The sequence below is a fragment of the Bubalus kerabau genome, chromosome 22 (genome assembly GCF_029407905.1).
Source record: "Bubalus kerabau isolate K-KA32 ecotype Philippines breed swamp buffalo chromosome 22, PCC_UOA_SB_1v2, whole genome shotgun sequence".
Lineage (NCBI taxonomy): Eukaryota > Metazoa > Chordata > Mammalia > Artiodactyla > Bovidae > Bubalus > Bubalus kerabau.
In genome coordinates this window covers 3,558,149-3,573,679 of record NC_073645.1, presented here as the reverse complement: position 1 = coordinate 3,573,679, position 15,531 = coordinate 3,558,149, and the positions used below count along the sequence as shown (strand labels likewise).

The window sequence follows — 15,531 nt, the reverse complement described above, 5'->3', positions numbered from 1 at the left end:
AGTGTGTGTAAATACTACTAACCTTGTGCACTACATAGCTTGCTTTAGGGGAACTCCAGTTCAGGCACACCCAATGTTCAAGAGCACAGCAAGTCCACCAACTTAGGCTCTCACTCTATATCTATTTCTAGGTGGAATGGAAGATAGAGACAGGAAGAGGACAACAGTCCAGGGTAATCGGATAATGATGTTCAAGACCAGGTGCACTCCAGAGTTGAGGGAAGCATACTTTATTGGTGTTTCTTTGCTCCCACTGTGCAAGGTGGGGACACCCTCTATCAGAAGAACCAGAGAAAAGACGAAGAGCACTGGCCGCTGGTCTTCTGTCTTTCAGATGGGAGCCACCTCTTCTTGCCTTACACCCAGCTCAAAGCAATCTTTGAAATGGCATGGAAAGACATTATGCTAATCCTGACTAGCACCCTTACGGACAATGAAAGAAGTAGTAATTAAAAATGCCCAGGGATGGGGAGATGAATGGTATGCTATTGGCATGCAGTGGAGACCTGACAGTGAATCAGCCTGGTTACCTACTGGGCTCCAGACAGTGCCCATAGCCGATCCTAATTGGGCACATGACAAAGACAGTGATGACTGGAAGAGAGCTCACTTTATCATTTGCATTAGGGAAAACTTTAAAAAATCACTAGCTAAGCCCTTAGACTTAGACTCCAAAGTATCTGGAGTGACTCAGGAAAAGGAAGAAATTCACACAGCTTTTCTGGAAAGGCTCAGGGAGGCACTGAGAAAGCACACTAATTTGGACACAGATGCCCCAAACTTATTCTTAAAGACAAATTTATTACTCAGTCGACTCCAGATATTCAGAGGAAACTCTAAAAACTGGCCTTTGGCCCCCATATAGATTTAGAGGGCCTTGTTTAAGGAAAGTAATACTTCTCAAAGTAGTCTGGAATTAAAACTCCCCCCCTCCCAGGTCCTCCTCACCATTCTATGCAAAACAAAGAACTCTGACCTGAAGAAAAAAAATGGACAATAAGGTTGATCATGCCCAGCTCCTAGCTGATCCCAGCTGGTCTCCAGAATTCCTTGCCCCAGCTGTTTAAGAAATAACTACTCTGAACACTTCCCTGGCTTCCCTGTGGCTCAGATGGTAAAGCGTTTGCCTACAATGCAGGAGACCTGAGTTCAATCCCTGGGTTGAGAAGATCTCCTGGAGAAGGAAAGGGCAACCCATTCCAGTATTCTTACCTGGAAAATCCCATGGACCGAGGAGCCTGATAGGCTACAGTCCATGGGGTGCAAGAGTTGGACACGACTGAGCAACCTCACTCACTCCAAATAATCTTGGAGAAGAACAGGCCCCCTTAACAGTAAATGCCCACATATATGCCGATACATACTTACTCTTTTCTTGGGGTAGTGCAGCAGCTCACTAATCTGACTGCTGCCCCTTCTTGCCTCATTAAAGGTGAATCTGTTCCATAAGTGCCGGTCTCCTTCTTTTTCTGAACCTCGCCTCCTCTAACTCCCTTACCCTACACTGGTAAGAGCTGCCACATCAGTACTCCTAAACAGAAATCAGGAAGAACCTAAAGAAAAAGAGAATAGAGATAAGAGAAAGGCCGAAGCTCTCATTATGGCCCTACAGGGAGTTAACTTTAGGGCTACAAAGGTGGGAGGACAAAAGCAGAAACCTGGCGTCTGTTTTTGTTGTGGCAAGGATGGACACTTTAAGGGACAATGCCCCTAAGGCAAGCAGAGGCCACCACCAAGGCCTTGCCCCACTTGCAAAGGAGATCACTGGGAGAGTAATATCCCCAAGGACGTAGGTTTCAGGGGTCAGAAACTCAGACACAAGATCAAGATTCACAGGGCCCAGGGCTTCCCACTTTGGCTTCTGTCCTCATTACCACACAGGAGCCTCAGGTGACTAACTAGAAGAGGCCATCCTGTTAAATTCCTACTGGATACAGGAGCCAATTTCTCAACCCTCCTGTGTAATCCGGGTCCTCCTTCTAAGTCAGCTACTAAAGGTGGCATTTCTGGAAAGCCAATTACAAAATTCTTTACACAACAGTTGGGTTGTAACTGGGATTCTCTTCTTTTTTCTCATGTGTATATGTGCATGTGCTCAGTCGTGTCCGCAGCTCCAACTCTATGACCCCATGGACTGCAGTCCACCAGGCTCCTCTGTCCAAGGGATTTTCCAGGCAAGAATACAGGAGGAGGTTGCTATTTCCTCCTCCAGGGGATCTCCCCCACTCAGGGCTCGAACTTGCCTTTTGCAACTGCCTGCATTAGCAGGCTGATTTTTTTCTACTGCGCCACCTGGGAATCCCAAGTGAGCACAGGGCGCCTGGCATGCTGGGCGTGGGGTGAAGGGCAGTGGCAGCGAAACTCCACGAGGTGAGAAAGGCAGAGGGCGATCAACCCAGGCTGGACTACCGGCTCCTCCCACAGTGAGGCCGAAGGATCCCCCACGCTCCATCCATGAGGGATGCAGCCTGCTGCCCCAAAGTTCTGTTGGAGAGACCATCCCTGAGGGCCCAGTGGGCCGGAAGTGGGGCTAAGGACACCAGCCGGGCACATCGGAGACGGCCGTGGCACCCTCACTTTCACCCCCCTGGGCGTGGCGGTATAGGCACGGTAGCCAGCCCGTGACCCGCGCACACTCGGATGAGCCCACTGCAGGGGGCACAGGCCCTCCTCCTGGTTCAGCACGCTACAAAATCTGCGGACAGAAGGGGGCAAAGGGCAATGGAGCGGGGGCAAGGCGGGCGGGGAAGCGAGAGGCACCAAGGCGCAGCCCCAGGGATCAGAGGACAGGACTGACGATGCACCAACGGAGTGTGGGCACATAGGCCCCCGTGGCAAAGACTCGGCAGAGGCACAGACCCGAAGGTGGAGGTGGGTTGGCCGCCAGTGACAGCGAGGGGCCCGGAAGCCATTCTAAACGACCCAGAAGTGAAGCAGCTACCAGGTCACACCACGGAATCTCACTGCCAGAAGTCTCCAGCACAGGAGTGGTCCCTGGCACTCAGGACGTCTACTGCCCTTCCTGGCCCCCATGAGGCCCCACTCTCCAGGCTTGCCCCCACCACCGCCAACACCCAGAGCCACAACTGGTCCTGGAGAACACTCTCCCGCTGCCTACCAGTGCCTCCACAGCCCTCACGTGCAACTTGCTCTGCCCATCTTCCCCCCTTGGGGACCTAGGGCACTTCTCTGCCCGGAGATGCCACTGGCCATGGAGGCCAGGGAAGGACACCACATGAGGCGAGACAGGTTAGGACCTAAACCGGGGAAGGGGGTGCTGGGTGGTCACCTCTGTGGGGTGGGCCGGGAGTGGGGGAAAGCAGAAAGTGACAGGGAAGGGCAACAAGCATGCATAGGGAGGGCCAGGGAAGAGGGGCACCTGCGCTGTCTGGTGATCAGAAAGACCAAGTCACGGCCGGCCACCCAGTTTTCAAGTAGGAATGTGGCTATTTTTAAACAAAATGCGTCCACACCTGTTAAAGTATTTTGAGAGGCAGATTGGAACCGCTCAACCTTATATATACTATCAGCTGATTGAGGAGAATGATTTGAATTTGTTTCATGAATATAAAGATATTTTGCTGCTTTGTTTTCCAAAGGTATACTACAGATTTACACTCCAAACAGTAACAGAGATGAAATTCAGGTGTTTAATGCATTCATCACCTTTTGGTATTTTTGTTTGTTTGTTTGTTTGTTTTATTCACCCTGTTGAGTATGTAATGGATCCTAATTTTCTTGAATACATATTATTTCCTGATGACTAATGATATTATGCAAATAAGTTTTGTGGTCATCCCTTTATTTTGCCAACTTTTGTTGTGTTATTTGCCTTCAGATTAGATCAGATTAGTCGCTCAGTCGTGTCTGACTCTTTGCGACCCCATGAATCGCAGCACGCCAGTCCTCCCTGTCCATCACCAACTGCAGGAGTTCACGCAGACTCATGTCCGTCGAGTCAGAGATGCCATCCAGCCATCTCATCCTCTGTTGTCCCCTTCTCCTCTTGCCCCCAATCCCTCCCAGCATCAGAGTCTTTTCCAATGAGTCAACTCTTTGCATGAGGTGGCCAAAGTACTGGAGTTTCAGCTTTAGCATTATTCCTTCCAAAGAAATCCCAGGGCTGATCTTCAGAATGGACTGATTGGATCTCCTTGCAATCCAAGGGACTCGCAAGAGTCTGCTCCAACACCACAGTTCAAAAGCATCAATTCTTCAGCACTCAGCCTTCTTCACAGTCCAAATCTCACATCCATACATGACCACAGGAAAAACCATAGCCTTGACTAGACAAACCTTTGTTGGCAAAGTAATGTCTCTGCTTTTGAATATGCTATCTAGGTTGGCCATAACTTTCCTTTCAAGGAGTAAGCGTCTTTTAATTTTATCGCTGCAGTCACCATCTGTAGTGATTTTGGAGCCCAGAAATAAAGTCTGACACTGTTTCTACTGTTCCCCCATCCATTTCCCATGAAATGATGGGACTGGATGCCATGAACATTTTCTGAATGTTGAGCTTTAAGCCAGCTTTTTCACTCTCCACTTTCACTTTCATCAAGAGGTTTTTAGTTCCTCTTCACTTTCTGCCATAAGGGTGGTGTCATCTGCATATTGGAGAAGGCAATGACACCCCACTCCAGTACTCTTGCCTGGAAAATCCGATGGATGGAGGACCCTGGTAGGCTGCAGTCCATGGGGTCGCTAAGAGTCAGACACGACTGAGTGACTTCAATTTCACTTTTCACTTTCATGCATTGGAGAAGGAAATGGCAACCCACTCCAGTGTTCTTGCCTGGAGAATCCCAGGGACGGGGTAGCCTGGTGGGCTGCCGTCTATGGGGTCACACAGAGTTGGACACGACTGAAGTGACTTAGCAGTAGCAGCATTTGCATATCTGAGGTTATTGATATTTCTCCCAGCAATCTTGATTCCAGCTTGTGTTTCTTCCAGTCCAGTGTTTCTCATGATGTACTCTGCATATAAGTTAAATAAACAGGGTGACAATATACAGCCTTGATCACCTCCTTTTCCTATTTGGAACCAGTCTGTTGTTCCATGTCCAGTTCTAACTGTTGCTTCCTGACCTGCATACAGGTTTCTCAAGAGGCAGGTCAGGTGGTCTGGTATCCCCATCTCTTTCAGAATTTTCCACACTTCATTGTGATCCACACAGTCAAAGGCTTTGGCATAGTCAATAAAGCAGAAATAGATGTTTTTCTGGAACTCTCTTGCTTTTTCCATGATCCAGCACATGTTGGCAATTTGATCTCTGGTTCCTCTGCTTTTTCTAAAACCAGCTTGAACATCAGGAAGTTCACGGTTCACATATTACTGAAGCCTGGCTTGGAGAATTTTGAGCATTACTTTACTAGCATGTGAGATGAGTGCAATTGTACGGTAGTTTGAGCATTCTTTGGCATTGCCTTTCTTTGGGATTGGAATGAAAACTGACCTTTTCCATTCCTGTGGCCACTGCTGAGTTTTCCAAATTTGCTGGCACATTGAGTGCGGCACTTTCACAGCATCATCTTTCAGGATTTGGAATAGCTCAAGTGGACTCCTGTCACCTCCACTAGCTTTGTTTGTAGTGATGCTTTCTAAGGCAGGCTTGACTTCACATTCCAGGATGTCTGGCTCTAGGTAGTGATCACACCATCGTGATTATCTGGGTCATGAAGATCTTTTTGTACACTTCTGTGTATTCTTGCCATCTCTTCTTAATATGTTCTGCTTCTGTTAGGTCCATACCATTTCTGTCCTTTATCGAGCCCATCTTTGCATGAGTGTTCCTTTGGTATCTCTGATTTTCTTGAAGAGATCTCTAGTCTTTCCCATTCTCTTTTCCTCTATTTCTTTGCATTGATCACTGAAGAAGGCTTTCTTATCTCTTCTTGCTATTCTTTGGAACTCTGCATTCAGATGTTTATATCTCTCCTTTTCTCCTTTGCTTTTCGCTTCTCTTCTTTTCACAGCTATTTGTAAGGCCTCCCCAGACAGCCATTTTGATTTTTTGCATTTCTTTCCATGGGGATGGTCTTGATCCCTGTCTCCTGTACAATGTCACGAACCTCATTCCATAGTTCATCAGGCACTCTATCTATCAGATCTAGGCCCTTAAATCTGTTTCTCACTTCCACTGTATAATCATAAGGGATTTGATTTAGGTTATTTGCCTTATTAGTACTTTAAACTTCTTTATAATTGGGACTATGAGTCTTTTTTTAGAATAATATATATTTCAGATAACCTTCTCCATACTTTGGCCTGTGTATTTACTCACAAAATGCATTTGGTAAGCAGAAGTTCCTATTCATAATACATTTCAGTTCCTTATATTTTCCTGTGTAGTTCTTACTTTTCAAATCCTGGTTAAGAAATAATTCCTACTCCAAGATTTTGAAAATGTTTCCTTATGCTTTATCTTCTAAGAGACAATTCTATTTTTATTTGCACTTATATCTATAATCTATCTAGAATATATTTATGTGTTTAGTGTGAGGTTACTGTTGTTGTTTAGTCACTAAATCCAACTCTTTGTGATGCCATGGACTATAGCCCTCCAACCTCCTCTGTCCATGTGTAATTTTCCAGGCAAGAATACTGGAATGGGTTGCCATTTCCTCCTCCAAGGGATCTTCCCAACCCAGGAATAGAACCTGTGTCCCCTGTCTCCTGCTTGGCAGGTGGATCATTACCACTGAGCCACCTGGGAAGCCCTTAGTATGAGGTAGGTGGTTACATTATTATTATTTTTTCTGTGTACTTATTTAAACAAACTCATTCAATTTCCTAAAAATAGTACAATTTCCTCTCACTTCACTGCAGGGGAACATTTCTTACACATAACATAACTGTAAAGTATTAATATATGTTTGTCTGGCTTCTGTTTTATTCTGTTTTACTGGCCTTTTGGTTTCTCCCTATTTTTACACTAATGCTTTACAATCTTATTTACCAATGGTTTATAAGAGCCTTGATATCTGGTGGTCAATGATGATGATACCAGCAATTGAGATACAAAATGGTTTTGCTTTATAGAGTCTTTTCTTATGGTATTAAGTGGAAGAATTACTTGAGTATTAGTTAGTATTAGTTGCTCAGTCTTGTCTGACTTTGCAACCCCATGAGTTGTAGCTCACCAGGCTCCTCTGTCCATGGAATTCTCCAGGCGAGAATACTGGAGTGAGTAGACTTTCCTTTCTCCAGAGGATCTTCCTTACCCAGGGTCTCTTACATTGCAAGCAGATTCTTTACTGTCTCAGCCGCCAGGGATTTATCTTCTTGCTAACATTTTGCCATTAAATAGCAGCTGTCTATCTCACTAGTAAGCTTTTTGCTATAAAGTTAATTTTACCTTCACCGATTGCTTCCAAATTTGATACTGTTAGGTAAAAAGTTAGGCATAGGCAATGAGAGGTGGCCTAGCTAAAAAAGATTCAGCTTGAAAGCTGATCTCTGTAAAACCCACCCCAGAAAAGCTCCAATGTGGCCCAGGAGTGCTCACATATATGCTACAAAGTAACCACAGAGACTGCTCCAACTCTATGTATGTGCCCTTGATGTACAGTTGTGTCCTCAAGTGGCCTTAGGTAGCTGGGAGCCTATTAAATGTTCATAAATATTCTATACATACATGCATTTGATTAAAACATACTGAATTATGGAAAGATATGAGCAATACTGTATGCTGTTATGCAACTTGCAACTGTCAATCAAAACTGCCAGTCTATGCCCACCTAGATGAATATGCAAAAGCCCTTTCTTGAAAACCCTTATCTCATCATTCCAGCAGCAGTGCCTCTCTTGGACCAGCCCATGTCTCCCTTGAGGTGTTCTTTCTGTTCTTTCTTTAATAAACTTGTTTTTGCCACGAGTAAGACCTCAGATTCTTCTTTGTTTCCTTATCAAGAACCGAGGCCCACAAAGGAGGATGCTCTTTGACCCTTCCCAAATCTGGTAACGATACTAATAAGTGATAGACCTCAACTTGAGGGTGAGAGAGTCATTTGCAAAAATTTTATTGAAAGTAGGGTGCCATGGGTAACAATATGAAACCAGGTCATTTTCAGGAGGGGTGACGGATTATTCAGATCTGTCTGCTTACATCTGACATGTTATGTTGCTATCGTCAGAACATTTTGTATGGGATTTTTGCAATATCTGGTATCTGTAAAAGAAGAACTTGCTACTGTTGTATTGCTTGGTAAAAAAAAATGCATTATCTCTTTTGAGTCCCATCTTTGAGAAATCATTTCTATTCTTGGGGAGAAAGGTAAAAGAAGGCTCTGAGTTGTTTTTTTTCTTATAAGCTGTCAAGTATATTGGATATCTGGGTTTCTATCAGGAACTCTTTAATATATGCTGAAAACCTGCTCAACATGTCATTATTAGTAATATGCATATTATATTCGATTTAAAAATATCAGCATTACTATAAGTCAAGGAGAAATCATGTTAAGGTTAAATGGGAGAATGTTTCTATATCACTTTTATAGGTAGATAAATTGACAATAAAAATATATGACAATAATTCTAAGAGTCTCATCTTTCTCATATTGGTCACAAAGTTCTGTGAATTTTGCTTATAAATACACACCTTCCATTCATATAACTTAACTCCCTCTAACTTTTCATCCTCACTTTCACCATGTTTTTGTACATATTGTGAACAGAAGTCATTTGGACCACATAGCAAACAAGTACATTTCAAACACATCATTTTTATCTAAGACCTGCATATGATTTGCTTTTTGGTTTGCAATGTCTTTCTCACATTTTCACATGGAATTCTCGGTGACACTTCAAGAATCGGCTTGTGCTTCACTCTTCTTATTCTCACATGTACCCTCCACCTTGTCCTCCATGGCACAAAAATAATTTCAACATAAACTGAGTGTCCCTTTCCATTGAATTCTGGATTCTGTTGCCAGATTGTGGAATTTCGCTTAGTCCTTATGTTCTATTATTACTAATGGGGATGATAAATGTATCATGATGATTACATTACCCACTATGAGTATAATAGTCTTAGGAACAGAACAAGGTCCTATATCTATTATATGTCTATTTATTTTATTGTAATATGATTGTTGATTTTTCTCATCTTGCATTTATGAGATATTATGAGCTCACTAAGGAAGACTGACTTTTACATAACTTGTTATTGACATATCAGTTTTCATGTACTCTAAATTTAAGGCCATGCCTAGAGCTAAAATTGTGTTTGCCTGCTGCTGCTGCTGCTGCTAAGTCGCTGCAGTTGTGTCCAACTCTGTGTCACCCCATAGATGGCCTCCTACCAGGCTCCTCTGTTCCTGGGATTCTCCAGGCAAGAACAATGAAGTGGGTTGCCATTTCCTTCTCCAATGCATGAAAGGGAAAAGTGAAAGTGAAGCCACTCAGTTGTGTCTGACTCTTAGCGACTTCATGGACTGCAGCCTACCAGGTTCCTCCATCCATGGAATTTTCCAGGCAAGAGTCCTGGCATAGGGTGCCGTTGCTTTCTCCAAAAATTGTGTTTACTAATCTTTATAATGAACAAACTACTTAATCAGATGGTTGTATTGATGTCTATGATGTATGTTAATACTTTTGCAAAATACATTATTCTCTGAAAATGTATGTATGTATATACACTCTTGAGAGTCCCTTGAACTCTCGAGATCTTGAGAGTCAAGGAGATCCAACCAGTCCATCCTAAAGGAAATCAGTCCTGAATATTCTTTGGAAGGACTGATGCTGAGGTTGAAGCTCTAATACTTTGGCCACCTGATCCAGAGCACTGACTAATTGGAAAAGGCCCTGATATTGGGAAGGACTGAAGGCAGGAGGAAAAGGGAACAACAGAGGATGAGATGGTAGGATGGCATTACTGACTCGATGGACATGAGTTTGAGCAAGCTCCAGGAGCTGATGATGGACAGGGAAGCCTGATGTGGTGCACTCCATGGGATTGCAAGGAGTTAGACATGACAAAACAACTGAACTGAACTGATACAGGCCTTCAGCACACTAGGCCTCCTTGTCCATCACCAGCTGCCAGAGTTAACCCAAACTCATGTCCATTACACAGGCCTCTAGGGCTTCCCAGGTGGTTCAATGGTAAAGAATCAGCCTGCCAAGTAGGCTGACCTGCTTCAGTTCCTGGGTTGGGAAGATCCCTGGAGAAGGAAATGGCAACCCTCCCCAGTCTTCTTGCCTGGAAATCCCATGGGCAGAGAAACCTAGGGGGCTGTAGTCCATGGGATCACCAATGAGTTGGACATGACTTAGTGACAAAACAAGGAACGGAAGGTTCCTCTAATCTCCCCAAAGGAGGGAGAAGGGGTGGAAGAGAGATGGGAGGTTAGCAGGTTGACAGGAGTCTATCAAAGTTACACCTCATTCTCAGGGCCTTCTTTCCCAATCCAAACTAGAAATTTCAAGTCAAAGAACATTTGAAATTACATTATAATATGGCTACTCTCATGATTAAAGTGGAGAACTTAAATTCAGATAGATGTGTTTTCTGCATTTCCAAGAAATTAGAGGCTCTGAGCATGCCCACAGAAGAGGTTCTTTGGCCCAAAACCTGTAGCATGATTCCAGAAGAGTGCAGGGGATAAGTTTTGTGGTTGTTGCTGTTGTTTGCCACTGAATTACATTGACTTCCATTCTCCCAGTTCCGTGAAGAATAAACCATTGCCATCCTGTAACCTAACTAAATTAGACAACGTATTCCAGGTTCCAGCTTTAAGGGTCTCTTTCCTGGAATCACTTCTGTAGCATATGGTTTCTATTTGTCTCATTTTATCCTTGATTAATTTTTCAAGAAAACAAATTACTATATACTTGGTCATATTAATTCTCATATAACTTAACATCCATGTAGTTGTGTAATTTTTCTTCTCATTACTCCTTCAAATATAAATTTAAATGTAAATATTTATGGGGTAACTCTTTTGAAAAGGAAAGTGTATGAGAAACATATATATACACACACACACACACACACACACACAGATGTGTAAAGTGAAAAAAAGAAAGTGAAATCACTCAGTTGTGTCCAATTCTTTGCGAAGATATGGACTGTAGCCTACCAGGTTCCACCGTCCATGGGATTTTCCAGGCAAGAATACTGGAGTGGGTTGCCATTTCCTTCTCCAGGAGATCTTCCTGACCCAGGCATTGAACCCAGTTCTACCTCATGCGGGCAGAAGCTTTATCGTCTAAGCCACCAGGGATAGACAGATGTGTATATATATTTTATATTCACACACACAAATATATGAATTATCCCCTGATATTTGAAAGTGATCTAGTTGATAAAATTTTGATCCTAGCATTCTTTTTTTTGTGATTTTTTTAAAAAGTTGTTTTATTGGAATGTGGTTGCTTTTCTTTTTTTTAAATATAAATTTATTTATTTTAATTGGAGGTTAATTACTTTACAATATTGTATTGGTTTTGCCATACATCAACATGAATCCACCACAGGTATACACATGGTAGCTTTTCAATGCTGTGTTAGTTTCTAATGTATAGCAACATGAATCAGCATACTTATACATACATCCCTTCCCTTTTGTACTTCCTTGTTATTCTGCTCATCACAGAGCATTAAGTAGAGTTCCCTGTGCTGTACATAACATTTTCACTAGTGATGTTTTTAAAATACATAAAATATTGCATTATATTACTACTGAGCAGTCTGATGGCTAGCCCAATCCTTGTCAGAGTCTCAGATGAAGTCCTTGGGAATATCAGCCCGTTGTGTAAATTTGTGGGTGAGGAAACAGTTGCAGGCAAGACCCTAACTTGTACATATCTTTTCTAGTTTATGTACAAATGAGTGCCCAATTTAAAAGACAGCTACATTATGTCATGAAACTCATAAAGATCATTTTTAATTATTTCCATGTCCAGCTTCCCCAAAGGGCAATTCCATTCATGGAACTGGAGAGATACTGAATTCATGGTGACTTAGAAGGAAAGGAAGAAGAAAGTTGAATGTCCACAGATGGGTGATTAGTTTAAGCCAATATTCATCTTGTCTGATAATGACCTGTGAACACATGCCTAGGTGTCAAATATTGTGAAAAAAAAGGAAGATCATAATTATCCTGGGGAACCAGAGAGAAATAAGAGATCAATGGAAGCATTCCACACTATTCTATTTAATGCATATTCAGTATTCACTGCAACACTGATAAATATTTTTCCGACCTAAGAGATTCTTTTGTGAACATTTTTCTACTTAAGCCTTTACATAAGAGCAATTCTAGAGTATATACCTGGAAGTGGAGTTTTGGGATCATGTACAAGGGCATCTTAAACTTTCTCAGATATTAGCCAAATGTAATCTAAAGTACCATAAAACATTTCTATTTATATGCCAGCAGTGTGTTAGAATTTCCTTTACATTTTTATAAAAGAATAATATTTTAGACTATTTTAAATCCATATTTAATAGGTGTATAGTAGTATCATTGTCGTTGTTGTTCAGTCGCTCAGACTTTTTGCAACCCCATGGACTGCAGCACGCCAGACTTCCCTGTCCTTCACCATCTCCCGTAGCTTACTAAAACTCATGTCCATTGAGTTGATGATACCATCCAACCATCTCGTCCTCTGTCGTCCCCTCCTCTTCCTGCTTTCAATCTTTCCCAGCATCAGGGTCTTTTCTAAGGAGTCAGGTCTTCACATCATGTGGCCAAAGTATTGGAGCTTCAGCTTCAGCATCAGTCCTTCCAATGAATATTCAGGACTGATTTCCTTTAGGATTGACTAACTTGATATTCTTGAAGTCTCCAATGCCACAGTTCAAAAACATCAATTCTTCAGCACTCAGCCTTAAAAATTAGTATTTTAGACTGTTTTAAATCCATATTATAGGTGGTCAAGGGTATCATATATTCTTTAAATTTGAATATTCTTGATCATCAATGCGATTGATTATTCTTTTATTTGTTTTCTATTTTGATTATTCTTCTGCAGATTACCTGCCAATCCAAATTTTTCATCAATTATGCTCTTGGTCTTTTCCCTTTTTGTGTGTGCACATTTAATATGTATCTTTGAGACTAACATTGGTGATTTAGTTACATTGCATATTTGTCATAGTATTTAAGGTCAATTTTTAAAAAATAAATTCTTTTCTTCTGTGTGTGTGCTTAGTCACTCAGTCATGTCTGACTCTTTGTGACCCCATGGACTGTAGCCTGCCGGGTTCCTCTGTCTATGGGGATTCTCCAGGCAAGAATACTGGAGTGGGTTGCCATGCCTTGCTCCAGGGGATCTTCCCAAACCAGGGATTGAACCCTGGTCTCCTGCACTTCAGGCAGATTCTTTACCATCTGAGCCACCGGGGAAGCCAGTGTTATTTTATATTTTAAATGTATAGTAGGTGGATTCCCCCTTTGTACATCTCTCTTTTTGATTGGAATTATGTTTATTTTGGAGATTATTTAGGAAAAATAGTTTCTATCAGTGATATTGTTACTGTACCACTTATCACCTTTATATTTGCATGAGCACATTTTTGTTTTAAACTTCAGTGTTACTTCTGAGCATTTTAAAAGTGGTATCTTAATATTTTATGTGTTATATTATTCTTACGATTTTTCATTTTCTGATCAATTTTTTTGAGTTTTTATATTCGGAATTTATAAAGAACTAACTTGGCATGTTTATTTAATTAATTTATTTAATAAATCTTTTTATTCCTTAACACAATCTATCTATCTATCTATATATGTATATATAACCTTTTGGCCATACCAAGTGGCATGTGGGATTTTAGTTACCCAACGAGAGTTTGAACCTGTGCTGCTTCAGTGGAAGCTGCGAGACCTAAACCACTGGATCTCCAGGGAAATCCCTAACACCTGGCATGTTTTTAGTTTGCTTGTTTATTTAATTAATTTATTTTTTAATGAAGGATATTTGCTTTGCAGAATTTGTTGGTTTCTGCCAAACATCAACATGAATCAGCCATAGGTATACATATAGCTTTTCCCTCTTGAAACTCCCTCCCATCTCCCTCCCTAAACCACCCCTCTAGGTTGATACAGAGCGCCTTTTTGAGTTCCCTGAGCCATACAGCAAATTCCCATTGTCTATGTATTTTACACATGGTAATGTAAATTCCCATGTTACTCTCTCAATACATCCCACCCTCTCCCTCCTCCCTTCTCCCCATGTCCATAAGTCTGTTCTCTATGTCTGTGTCTCCATTGCTGCCCTGAAGATAATTTCATTAGTACCATCTTTCTAGATTCCATATATATATGTTCAGTTCAGTTCAGTTCAGTCACTCAGTCATGTCCAACTCGTTGCAACCCCATGAATTGCAGCACGCCAGGCCTCCCTGTCTATACCAACTCCCAGAGTTCACTCAAACTCATATCCATTGAGTTGGTGATGCCATCCAGCCATCTCATCCTCTGTTGTCCCCTTCTCCTCCTGCCCCCAATCCCTCCCAGCATCAGACTCTTTTCCAAAGAGTCAACTCTTCGCATGAGGTGGCCAAAGGACTGGAGTTTCAGCTTTAGCATCATTCCTTCCAAAGAAATCCCAGGGCTCATCTCCTTCAGAATGGACTGGTTGGATCTCCTTGCAGTCCAAGGGACTCAAAAGAGTCTTCTCCAACACCACAGTTCAAAAGCATCAGTTCTTGGGTGCTCAGTTTTCGTCACAGTCCAACTCTCACACCCATACATGACCACTGGAAAAGCCATAGCCTTGACTAGACGGACCTTTGTTGGCAAAGTAATGTCTCTGCTTTTGAATATGCTATCTAGGTTGGTCATAACTTTCTTTCCAAGAAGTAAGCGTTTTTTAGTTTTATGGCTGCAATCACCATCTGCAGTGATTTTGGAGCCCCCCAAAATAAAGTATGACACTGTTTCCCCATCTATTTCCCATGAAGTGATGGGACCAGATGCCATGATCTTTGTTTTCTGAATGTTGAGCTTTAAGCCAACGTTTTCACTCTCCTCTTTTACTTTCATCAAGAGGCTTTTTCGTTCCTCTTCACTTTTTGCCATAAAGGTGATGTCATCTGCATGTCTGAGGTTATTGATATTTCTCCCAGCAATCTTGATTCCAGCTTGTGCTTCTTCCAGCCCAGTGTTTCTCATGATGTACTCTACATATAAGTTAAATAAGCAGGGTGACAATATACAGCCTTGATGTACTCCTTTTTTTGTTTGGAACCACTCTGTTGTTGCATGTCCAGTTCTAACTGTTGCTTCCTGACCTCCATACAGGTTCTCAAGAGGCAGGTCAGGTGGTCTGGTATTCCCATCTCTTTCAGAATTTTCCACAGTTTATTGTGATCCATACAGTGTTAGGATACCATATTTATCTTTCTCTTCTGACTTGCTTCACTCTGTAATAGGCTCTAGGTTTATTCATCTCATTAGAAGGGACTCAAGTGTTCCTTTTATGATGGAATAATATGTACCATAGCTTCTTTATCTATTCATCTGTCGATAGACATCTTGATTGCTTCCATCTTCTAGCTATTGTAAATAGTACTGTAATGAACA

The 15,531-nt window shown here is 42.1% G+C and overlaps 1 long non-coding RNA gene across 1 annotated transcript; it reads left to right on the top strand.

Annotated features, from left to right (window-relative positions):
• Positions 1–2,654: 2,654 nt before the first annotated feature.
• On the top strand, positions 2,655–9,400 carry LOC129636844 (uncharacterized). The gene is made up of 3 exons (XR_008707154.1): positions 2,655–3,249; positions 6,593–6,728; positions 9,289–9,400. It is a non-coding gene; the product is annotated as an uncharacterized LOC129636844 (long non-coding RNA).
• The last annotated feature ends 6,131 nt before the right edge of the window (positions 9,401–15,531 follow it).